The following is a 9393-nucleotide window of genomic DNA, read 5'->3' as shown; positions in this document are numbered from 1 at the left end:
GGTTTGACTGCTTGCTGACAGTACACTGTAACATTACCGCATGATTGTAGCGAGTTTACTAGCCTGTTAGTTCTATTAGCTATGCTGACTATGACATTACTTTAGCTAACAATGACAACGATGTAGGCTGTGTGTAGCGGTGTGGCTCGGAAAGGATTTTCGCCTGGTCACATACAGCTGATGTGTTGTGAATTGAAGTCCACAAGCGAAGGGAAGATGTGAGAGGAGGAGAGCACATAGATGTGACAAGGAATACAATGTGGCTGCTATGAAAGTGATCTGTGTTTACACGTGATCAGGGGTGTATTCATTTAGCCAATTCTGTTGAAAAACGTTTCTTACACGGAAACAAAAGGGGATAAACATACCTGAATTTGTCCAATAGAAACTCTCGTTTGCAACTGTTGGACTAATGATTACACCCTATATCAGCTAGGCAAGAGTGTGCAAAGCGGTATTGAATGTCATTGTCTGTCCATGTGTCACTGCCTGTTACCTCAAATTTGTCTCTCGACCTGTGTGCACCTACGTTGTAAACTTTTATTCATAGGCTAGGTTGTAGCAACCTCATGATGGGTATAGGGAAAATTTCAGTATCATGTAGTAGCCTAAACCTATACCTGTTACATTGATCTGGTTGAATGGAATATGAATGAGAGTCATCCAATATGCTGTAAGAGAAATAACGGCATGGTCATGAAAAACAAATCGTCCTCCCTCATCTTAAACGGCACTGACCGCCATTGGTGGAGAGGCATTTTGAGTCAGTTCCCGGAGGGGGGCCAGTGAAAGCCAGGTCATGTTCATGGAAGATTATGGCTCTTTTTAAACATGGCTGAATTATGCCCTGGCTGTTACTGGAGACGCATTTTAAAGGAGCATTGGGAGGCTTAAACCAAGGCCAACGACAATAAAAAAAGGTTAAATAAAAAAATAAGGGCTCTATGGTTTTGAGGTAACTCCACACACACACACACACACACACACACACACAGATATACACATCGAGATACAAAAGCCTACACCCATAGACACAGTCTGAATGTTGTTTTGCCTCTTGTTGACCGTAGTAGAATAAATAACATTTATTAATAACATTTTTCTAAACCACACGAAACCAACATAATCATTTCAGAAAACTTCAGTCATAAATGCAACAACAACAAAAATCTGAAAACTGAGCAAGAGTTATTGGAATGTTAATAGAATGCCATAGAAAAAGGCTTTAACTACAACCATGCATGTTTGGGTGGTGGAGTCATTGCTATCCAGACAGCAGGCATAGCGTGTGGTTTGTGGTACAGTATGCTCTGTTACTGTAGGCTATGGCAGATGCCTGAATCAAACAACAATCTCCTCCGGCCACAGGGGAATAAAAAATCACTGGAAAGAGGAGAGGAGGGACCTACCTGGCAACGCTCTGATCCGGAAAACACACCTTGTGCCTACACACACACACACACACACACCCACACACACACACACACACACACACACACACACGCACACTTGCACAAACACACTCCCACACACACACACAAGACACGCACACTTGCACAAACACACTCCCACACACACTCTATAGGGGTCCCTCAAGGAAAAAGCTAATTTGTTCGCCATGGCGACAGAGGAAGTGGAAAAGGACATTTGACCTGTATGTATAAGACAATACACACACATACACACAGGTGTAATTTTCTCTGAAACATTGTGTCCCCCGTATACGTTGTGACCTCATCTGTACCTAAACTGATACTGTTAGTGAAACACCCAGTCCTCTTCACATATCAACTTCTTTAAAATCTGTGTTTATGAAGAATAAGCTTGTAAATAAATTGGAAAAAGCTACAATTATTGGGAAATTGGTATGTCCAGACTCCCCACTGAGTTCAGTGCTTGACAACAACTCTGGACACACACACACACACACACACCCTAGAGGACAGTCGGTAATGGGGCGCGATCTTAACATCATCCTTTCATCATCATTACTGCCGAAAGAGACCAAGAGAAGATCTGCAGTCCCAGCTGACTCCTCACACACACACTCATGCACGCATACACACTTTCTCCCTCTCTCCATCTCTCTTTTCTTTCTCACCCTCTCCATCTCTCTTTTCTTTCTCACTCTCTTTCAGGGAGTCTGTCTGGGATGGATCAGTACCAGTCTTGTGACCAGCTGTCTATTATCATTATCAGGCCAAGCTTCAACCTCATACTCAGCTGTCGGCCAGTCTGGCTGGCTGATTGGACTGTGGATCATTAGGTGCCATTTCATCTTGGCCCATTGGTTAGTTAATGATTCCAGAACCATCCTCAGGGAAATACAAGCCACTTGGTTGGGTGTCTGTCAGCAACTCTGTCTGTGTACACACATGGATAGTGACATCAGCAACTACTGTGTACACACTGTGGATTTAGCTCATTTTAATTAATGAACATAAAACTTAAAGCCTCACTCTGCGATAGGCTACTTACAGCCGTTTTCAAACCAAGCGGTAGGACTGTCGTTTTGTTGTTTTTCGAATCCTGAATTGTCTCTTTAAAGGGATATTTTACCCAGATTTTGAATGTCGCCAGTCGTTAATCTGACTACTTAGCTTGGATGTGGTCTGTACAGCAGGACACTGATCACTTCCTTCAGGAAGGTGGAGTAGAGGGGATGATAGCCATTACTGCATTAAGAGAAGAATTAAGTCTGAGCTGCTAACCTCAATATACTAATAATGAATGTGGAAGAGGGAGGATATCCATGTCATTTACTCAAGCCTCTTACTGCTGCTGAGGTAAACGACAACAAAAGCTGCATCCTGTGTTTGAACTCAAATCTGCAACCATCAGAGTAGGTTTAAAGATCGGAAACACACACACACACACACACACACGCAGTCTCACACTCATACTCGCACAGTGTCACACACACACACACACACAGTTTTTCCTTACCAGCAAAGGTTTGCATTTTAAAGACACGCTTTTATCTTGAAAAGGACACTGGATGGAAAAGTGGCCTCAACCCCAGTGGCACATCATAAATGCTTTCCAGCTTAAGTAAGGCTGTGTAAGGTAACGTAAAATATAAAAACAACCACAAGGAACAAATCGGTAGTTGACCCCTTTGTTGTTCAAGATTTTTCATTAAGTGTATGCTATTATTCTAGGTGACTTGTTGTGTTGTTCTACAACAGAATACAATTAATGTGAGATCTCTCCTTTTCTCCACCTTGCTCTACTGGCTCTTATGAGCATCACAGTGGTGCTCTCACAGGCCTGGGGCTCCAGCCACAACACACCAGATAGACCGAGAGAGAGAGAGAGAGAGAGAGAGAGAGAGAGAGAGAGAAAGGGAGTGTGTGTGTGTGTGTGTGTGTGTGTGTGTGTGTGTGTGTGTGTGTGTGTGTGTGTGTGTGTGTGTGTGTGTGTACGGTACATTGAGACCTCGGGTTCTGTCTGTGTGATTGTGCATGTGTAATTGTTACCCACCCTGACAAACTCAGACCTTGTGAAAATACTTTTCCTGCCAACAATTGCTTTTCCTCTCCTGAGTCACATGGCAGGTAATTAGTTTGACTCCCAATCCACACAGACATCCGCAAACACATACACACACCTTCTTACATCACCTGGCTGGCCACATGCAGTACACACACACCAGAGGAGGCTGGTGGGAGGAGCTATGGGAGTACAGGTTCATTGTAATGGCTGGAATGGAATCAATGGAACGGAGTCAAAAGTGGTTTCCATATGTTTGATGTGCTTGATATTGTTCCATGTACAGTGGGAAGAAAAGGTATGTGAACCCTTTAGAATTACCTGGATTTCTGCATAAATTGGTCATAAAATGTTATCTGTCACAACAATAGACAAACACACTCTGCTTAAACTAATAACACACAACAATTATACGTTTTCATGTCTTTATTGTACACACCGTGTAAACTTTCACAGTGCAGGCTGGGAAAAGTATGTGAACCCTTGGATTTAATAACTGGTTGACCCTCCTTTGGCAGCAATAATCTCAACCAAACGTTTTCTGTAGTTGCGGATCAGGCCTGCACAATGGTCAGGAGGAATTTTGGACCATTCCTCTTTACAAAACTGTTTCAGTTCAGCAATATCCTTGGGATGTTTGGTGTGAACTGCTAACTTGAGGTCATACCACAGCATCTCAATCGGGTTGAGGTCAGGACTCTGACTGGGCCATTTTCTTCTGTTGAAGCCATTCTGTTGTTGATTTACTTCTGTGTTTTGGGTCGTTGTCCTGTTGCATCACCCAACTTCTGTTGAGCTTCAATTGGCGGACAGATAGCCTTACATTCTCCTGCAAAATATCTTGATAAACTTGGGAATTCATTCTTCCGTTGATGATAGCAAGCTGTCCAGGCCCCGAGGCAGCAAAGCAGCTCCAAACCATGATGCTCCATTCACCATACTTTACAGTTGGGATGAGGTTTTGATGTTGGTGTGCTGTGCCTTTTTTCTCCACACAGTGTTGTGTGTTCCTTCCAAACAACTCATCTTCAGTTTCATTTGTCCACATAATATTTTGCCAGTAGCGCTGTGGAACATCCAGATGCTCTTTTGCAAACTTCAGATGTGCAGAAGTGTTTTTTTTGGACAGCAGTGGCTCCTTCCGTGGTGTCCTCTAAACAATTCTTGTTTAGTGTTTTACGTATCGTAGACTCGTCAACAGAGATGTTAGCATGTTCCAGAGATTTCTGTAAGTCTTTAGCTGACACTCTAGGATTCTTCTTAACCTAATTGAGCATTCTGCTCTGTGCTCTTGCAGTCATCTTTGCAGAACGGCCACGCCTAGTGAGAGTAGCAACAGGTTACAGGTGAATAAAAATTGTAATTGTTGTATACCCCAACTCTGGCTGGATTCCAATAGGAATTACACATCACTTTGCAAGCCATCATAATGTGACTTGCAGGCCTGAAAACCTTGTACTAGAGTAGAACTAGGGCTTTAAAATAATTGTTGTATTCTGTTAAATAATTACAATTTAATTATATATTAGCTTAGGATCTTACTTGGTGAAGGCCACAGGAATGAAAATGGATGAATGCAACATTCATATCTCTGACACTGTAACACTGAAAAATGCTATAGACACTGGACCAGTGTCCAATTTAACACTGTCAGTAGCTAGGTTTCCATCCAATATGCAACAGATTTTCATGCAAATATTCTAAAATATGCATAGAACAATATGCACATTTTCCCACCAAAGATGTTTCCATCAAACTGACTTTTTACGAATAAAATATTGTGCGTGATGACGTAGTGCACACAAAAATAACTTTTGCCGTTAAATTCCCATGTAACGAATGCAAAATACAAGTTAAATGGGTTTCCATCTCATTTTCAACTCTACTGATGGTTTTGTCACAAAAACAGTTGCATTATATAGCAAATGTGCCCACTCTGGCAAATGTGCTTTAGCCAACAGGTCGCAGATACAGTGCGGGTAGGTTACCTACACTATGACATTATTATGGATAAGAGCGATATTATTTGCATTTGTCAAACAGCAGCCAAGCATCAAATCATCATTTCACCAGAATAAGACCCTTGATATTTATTGGAAAGGAGCATCAAGCTCCTTGCACATTTACCACCCTGTGAGGTTCATCATAATTTATTTAATCTGTAGCCTAATAAACTGTATGCTTTCCAAAGTCGTAGTGGGAGGACCACACAACATATCATCGCGTGACTCCAAGTTTACTTCGATATGATGGTTATTATATCAATATTTGTGCATAAAGGGGTTTTCACTGACATTTCTTGCATAACTCATTTTAAAGACATAAAAAGAAAACACCATGTCGAATGAAGAAATTGTCTGTCGACATTTATAAAATTGTACCGGCATTCCATGTTTCCATCAGCCTGGTCGTGACTTCTTTCATGTGTCAGGTAATTCATCCACATGAAATGGTTGGATGGGAACGTGGTTAGTGTTGAGTTAACACTGGAGAATTTGCTGTGCACCACCAACCCTTTTTTCCAGCAACCCTTCACATATGGTTTCCTCCCAGCTCATTACCTCCATTGGAACATACTCAAAGACAAAGGTCCAAACAAGTGCTTTGGCTTGAAGTTCAAACAACTAACTTGATGCAATCACACAGGCCTTAGCCCCATAGGAACCCATCTCCATGGTGACAGGTGGGTCCTCACTTACTTCCTGGGCACATTCACAAACAGGGAGACACAAAAACACCACGGCCTGTGTTCATAAAGCGGCTCAGAGGAGTAGGAGTGCTGATCTAGGATCAGGTCCCCCATGACCATATCATCTTATTCATTATTATCTGAAAGGCAAAACTGATCCTAGATCAACCCTCCTACTCTGAGATGCTTTATGAACACAGGCCATTGAGGGAAGGCAGGAGTTCACCCACCCCATCTGGCAGTGGTTACCTAATTACACAGAAATATATTTACTAGAACAGACATTCCCATTTAAGTCAATGTTCTGTAATTCTGTTTCTATGCCTAATTAGGGACTCTTTTTTAGTTTGGCTCAGCGGCCGCGACTACACAACGCATCAATAGCTAATGAACTTACTTTGGTCACCTTTGAATTCTAAAAAGAACCATAGATGATTCTAAAGAGAACCATATGCCATAGAACTAAGAGACTCCCAACTAGGAGCGGTGCTGCTGTAAGACTGGGCCAAACTCTCTTTGACCAAATGTTCCCAGAGTGGGTTTTGTCTTGTGTTTTTGACTGTTGAATGATCTCATTTCTGATTGAAGAAGAGAAAAAGATCATTAGTGCATTCATACTCTGAGGAGAGAAAATGCTAAGAGTGTAAAGAGAGAAAAAGAGTCCAGGGGCCGTATTCATAAAGGGTCTCAGAGTAGGAGTGCTGATCTAGGTTCAGGCACTGAATGAAACAATGAGTGCTTTTAAAATTACTTCTAAATAGTTGCTGAATGGTTGCTTTTCCCTCTCTCCACATCTACTCATTTCTTGTCTACTCTAGTCGTAAAACATACCAGCCAAAGTCAACAAAACAATCTTCATAATTTGCACATCCAACTTCTCATCATTGGTTAACAGCAGCTGGGTGCTGCTACATGGATGGTGGATGAGGTAAATGGCAATGTAAAGCACTTTGGGACCCAGTGAAAAGGCGCTATATAAATTCACGCCATAACAGCCAAATGCAGCCCATAATTAAATTAGGTCTACATTTCATAGTTATGAAGGTTATTTTCATTGGAGGAGGCAATAGAGAAACCGAGTGAAGCGAGACTTCAGGGTGGAGAAGCAACTTAACAACTATAGCACCTATTCTACTGTCTGACAGTGTGCCATCACTACAGATGTTTTTATAGCACGCACACACACGCACAGACGCATGTACGCACACACACACACCTACACACAAACAGCAGGTTGTAAATTAGAGCGCTTCTTGTAGTGGTTGTGTGTCGTGCTTTGTTGTTGTTGAGGGGTTTGCTTCCTGTCTTGCATTATTCATTCCTGATGTTCACAGTTGACTTGTCTTTCACATTATTTTGGTAGACCATCTTTAGATGCTCTACAGGCTATCAGTAACATTTCAACTAACTATCTAACCCTAACCTTAACCTTTATTCTAACCCTAAACTTAACCCTAACCTTAACCCTTATTCTAAACCTTACCCTAAACGTAGCCTTAGCAAGCAGTTGCATATCAACAGACAGTTTGTTGATAGTATGACCATCTGTAGAGCATCTACAGATGGAAAATCCAGGCTATCCAAATAAAGTGTTACCAAAAATAAAGAGGTGTGCATGTGAAAAAGTGTTTATCATGAAGAAGATAAAAAAAGAAGGGAGGAGGAGGGGGGAGGAGGAGAGGGAGGGCCGCGGGGAGAGAGGAAGGAGATAAGCTAAGAAGTGTCTGGGAAGAGAGAGGTAGACTTCAGACCCAGATACAGTCTGATAAGGAGACAAAGAGGAAGAGAAAAGTTGGGGGCCTTCGTGGAAACTGGGCTCAGAGCTCTAGGTAGCTGGAGCATCGGAAGGAGATGAAGAGAGGCGGATGAGATGATGAACTAACAAGGAAAGAAGGGAGGGAGGAGTGGGTGATGAGACAAATGAGGGAGAGAGGGAAAGGGGAAGAGAACGAGGGGTGAGAGGGAGGAGTAGAGGGGTGGGGAGTGAATCCCAGGGGTCTAGAAGAAGAGAAGGAGCAGGGTTGCTCGGTGAAGTGCACCCCCCAAGGAGAACCTCGACAGTAGTGCAGCTTCTCATTTTTGAAAAAAAATCCAGCATAAAATCCCTCCCTCTACATACCCGCCCACCCCACCAAAAAAACACAGCAGAGAGAGAGAGCGCAGAGACACAAATAGAGATTAATATAACTGTTGAAAAGGGCATATGCAGCAAATAAAGGGTGTGTGTGTATGTGGGGGTTGGGGGAGGTGTGTGTGGGGGGAGATTTTCTGAGATCTCTTTTGTTCGAGGCATGGTTCACATTAGGCAATGCTTCTTGTGAGTAGCAAACTAATTTTGTGAGTGTTTTTTATAGGACAAGGCAGCTCTAACCAACATCTCCAATCTCGTCTCATTGATTGGACTCCAGGTTAGCTGAGTCCAGTCATTAGCCTAGGGGTTCACATACTTTTTCCAACCTACACTGTGAATGTTTAAATGATGTATTCAATATAGACAAAAAAACTATAATTTGTGTGTTATTAGTTTAAGCACACTATGTGTTTGTCTATTGTTGTGACGTAGATGAAGATCAGATCAAATTTGATGACCAATTTATGCAGAAATCCAGGTAATTCCAAAGGGTTCACATACTTTTTCTTGCCACTGTATTAGAAGAACAGATTATGGGGCTAAAGCTGAAGAGTGTAATCGGTCCAATGGAATGAGATCAAGAGATCCCTCCAATACACCTGTCTGGGAGTCTTATCCCAAAGGTCACTTGAGGATCTTAGTCTTATTCAATCGTCTTTCAGCCATGCATGTACTTTTAGATATTACTATGGTAATTTAACAAAGGCTTTCAGGCTTACAGTCAACATACAGTTTGTACAGTTTGTATGTTACCCAAATCAAACCCACAATTCTGTTGATAAAAGCACCATGCTCTAACCTGCAACCAAATCTGAACAATATTAGCGATGTTCACCTAGATTGTATGAATCCAATAAACTCATTCAGAACACTCATTCCTGACTAAAAGTTATAATCGATGCATTGATTGTCTGTGGAACTTTGAGCATTTTGAGAAGTACATTGGTGATGAAGTCTCGATCATTGGAAACTATTCTACAATAATTACTACTGCTAATACATTCCTTACAAAATCAAGGAAATTACACAAAGGCTAAGATGTGCTTGCCTTTCCCAAAGCCTTTATGATCTTGATTGAGGA

This window comes from Salmo salar, chromosome 24 (assembly GCF_965601325.2).
Source record: "Salmo salar chromosome 24, fSalSal1, whole genome shotgun sequence".
NCBI lineage: Eukaryota > Metazoa > Chordata > Actinopteri > Salmoniformes > Salmonidae > Salmo > Salmo salar.
The sequence above is the reverse complement of the archived record's forward strand: the minus strand, read 5'-3'. Positions refer to the sequence as shown.